We start from the raw sequence: 3,284 nt of genomic DNA on the forward strand, positions 1-3,284 counted from the left end.
GTTCTAATATATATAGGCAAAGAGTTCCAACATTTAGTGGCTGAAACAAGAAAAGTTCTTCCACCTTCCGTTTCACGGTTATACCGAGGACAGCGTAAAGTAATATCACCATAGCGCGAGGTTCTGGTGGACATGTCATTGACACTTACAAGTCTGTTCCTTAAATACTCTGGGCATTGTCCATTTAGGCATTTGTAAATTAAGCATAGCTTATTAACAGTGATTTCATCATAAAAGGGCAACCAGTCTAGTCTCTTAAATAAACTTACAGTACGTTCATCTCTTGTTTTAACGCCTAGGATAACACGGGCAGCCCTTTTCTGGAGACGAAAAATTCTTCTTATGTTACTTTTAGATGTTGAACTCCAGACTGCTCCGCCGTACAGAAATATAGGCTTAATAGTTGCATTGTAGAAGAGTATGCGCTCGTTTAGAGGAAGATAATGTCTGATTGACCTAAGAACACCTAAACGCTTTGATAAGTGTAGACCTATTCCAACTCGATGGAAAGCACTATCTTGTGATGGTTGACCAATACAGTGATTATTTTGAGCTGGACTCTCTAAGGAGAACAACAGCTAGTGCCGTTATCAAAGTTATAAAATGAAATTTTGTCCGTCATGGCATCCCGAATGAGTGCATTAGCGACAATGGGCCGCAATTTGATAGCTACGGTTTCAACCTTGTCAGGTCATCCCCATACTACAGCTGCGGTTATGAGAAAGCCGAATCCCCTGTAAAAATCACCAAGAATATCCTGAAGAAATCACTTCTTGAAGACCCATACCTTGCCCACTTTGCCTAAAGAAATATTCCTCTCAGCAAGAATATGCTTACTCATCAGCGCAGAGACTGATGTCCTGAAGGCTAAATGACCTTATTCCTAATGGTCGTCAGGATATTGTAGGAAGAAAACAGCGATCTAAGATGCAGTATGACAAGAAGGCATCAACGCTACAGAGGGAGTTCTCACCAGGGGAGAAAGTATTTGTTTAGCTTTACCCCAAGAATGAACACAAACCATGGATTTACGGCGAAGTAGTCGGAAACCCAGCTCCAAGGGCTTGCCTGTTAAGCACCCCATTGCGACCAATTTGTCGAAACCACAGACAGATCAGAAAAGCCCACGCAAAACCTGTTCACTACTGTCAAATGGAGCCAGCCGACTTGGAAACAGCATCTTTACCTGGGGTAGAGGACGTGCTAACGTGTACGGGAGTTTTTACGGACCCCCACCCCCATAGTTTGCGACATTCAAATGTGTGACCAAATATGGTCATGAGCACGTGTAGTGACTTTCTCAGAAAACTGGAGAGACGAAGCAGCGAGTTGAACTGTGAGCATACTGTGAGTTATTTAGTGAGTTTTAGCTGCGGAATAAACCTGAAAACTAGTGAGTTCTGTGTACCGTTGTTGAACGGCTCACTTTTGGTGCCGGGACCAGGATACAAACGACCAGGATCAAAACAACCGGGCTAAACAAGAAGCAAAACAAACATGAGCGACGGCGAAGGAGAAGCCAGCCCCAGCGAAGACGAACAACGTCTCGTTCGAGAGATTGACAAAGAAATAAACAAGCTGAAATACTTCTTGGAGGAGACAGGAGAACTAATTGAACTCGGGGAGTTTGCTGAGATGGATATCGCCAACAAACGAGCCGAGAAAATTATCGCGAAACTATCGTATCTTTTTTTACAGACAGAAGAGTTGAAAATCCAGCGAGGAGTGACATCTCGTTCTGTGAGACAGTGGAAGAAAGACATCAAATCCAAATATGCAGCGTTTGTTATCGACAAGGAGAGGCTTGGAAAGTGTCTGAGCAAAAACGAAGAGGAAATTGAGTAGCGAAAAGAAGATTCGAAACGGGAACAATAGATGGAGGACGAGCGGCGACTATGCAAGCTCCGTGAAAGACAACAGAACCACGAGCGTGAGTTATGGAAGGAAAAACTCCAAGAAAAATTGCGGGTAGCGGAGAAGAAATTAGAAATGGAGAAAACCGCCGTTTCCAGCACGACTAAACTGCCGAAACTTAAGATGACACCGTTCAAAGGTACTGCTGGCGACTGGGTGAGATTTGAAAACATGTTCCTAACTCAAGTTGATGCCAAGTCAATTTCTGACGAATAGAAATTCGGCTATCTGCTAGAATCTGTCGGGCCGAAGGCGAGAGACCGAATTGCAAACCTGAAACCTTATAAGACGGCATGGGAGTGAGAGCTATAACGTCTCAGTTGCGCCAATCCGTTACCATGTACTTCTGCCGTTTTTTGTAACACTGACAAACATCCAGATGAAAAGCATGGCTTAGAAAGCTCTTCAAGGACCTGAACAAGGAGCGAAAGAAGGAAAAAAAAGAAGGAACATTTTAAAATCAAAGAAAAGGCCACCGATCTAGAGGTGTATGTAACGAAAGTCAATGGAAAGGAAATTGAAGACAGGCATAAAATAAAACTGATGCTTAAATTCTGGAAAAGCATTTCAAAGGAGTGATCCCCTATTCTGGGAAAGCCGACACTCCATATCCATGTGTGGAAACTATTAACTCAAGGACACACTTTCCTTCGTCACATGATCAACCTCCTGTCTTCGTTTCAATAAAATGCCTTCCAATTGAACCTGAACTGGTGGCATAAGTTCTTTCGGTCTTGGTCTGTCCCAAATTTTCGCTTGTTGCAGTTTGTGTGTGGGCCTCCTTGTGTCATCAGGTGCCATTAGTTACGGAGTGATTTTTAGATGGGTGTGGTTCGCTGGTACCTGGTCCTCATTGCCGATGCCATTATCCATTGCCTACAAAGAGTTGTTTCTGGTGGTCATTGCTGCCTCGCTGCAGGGTCACCAATGGTCTTTCAAATGGGTTGCGTTTTGCTCAGATAACAGAGAGGTGGTCGCAGTGCTACAGTCTGGCACCTCACGCAATCCTAACTTGATGGTTCTTTTGCATCATCTGTCCCTGTCTGCAGCACGACAGCTTTTCATTCGCAGCTACCCCTGTAGCCGGCATACTTAACCCTGTGGCTGACACACCTGCTGGTCTTGAATTTCAGCATTTCAGGTAGCTGGTTTCTCCAGTACATCTTTGGGTTCTTTAACACAGAAGTGCCAATTCTACTTAAATCAGTGTTGGCCCCCTCCACTAGGTGGTTAATTCTTTAGCTCAGTGTCAGTTTCTGGAGTTCTGCTTACGGGACAGTTGACAAGATAGTAGTGGTTCCATCTTGCCTGCGTCAGAAGAGACATTGCTCTGTTTCTGTTCGTTTTTGGCGGACTGCTTACACCACTCA

The sequence above is a fragment of the Oculina patagonica genome, chromosome 1, assembly GCF_052425735.1.
Source record: "Oculina patagonica isolate OP01 chromosome 1, crgOcupat, whole genome shotgun sequence".
NCBI classification, from domain to species: Eukaryota; Metazoa; Cnidaria; class Anthozoa; order Scleractinia; family Oculinidae; genus Oculina; species Oculina patagonica.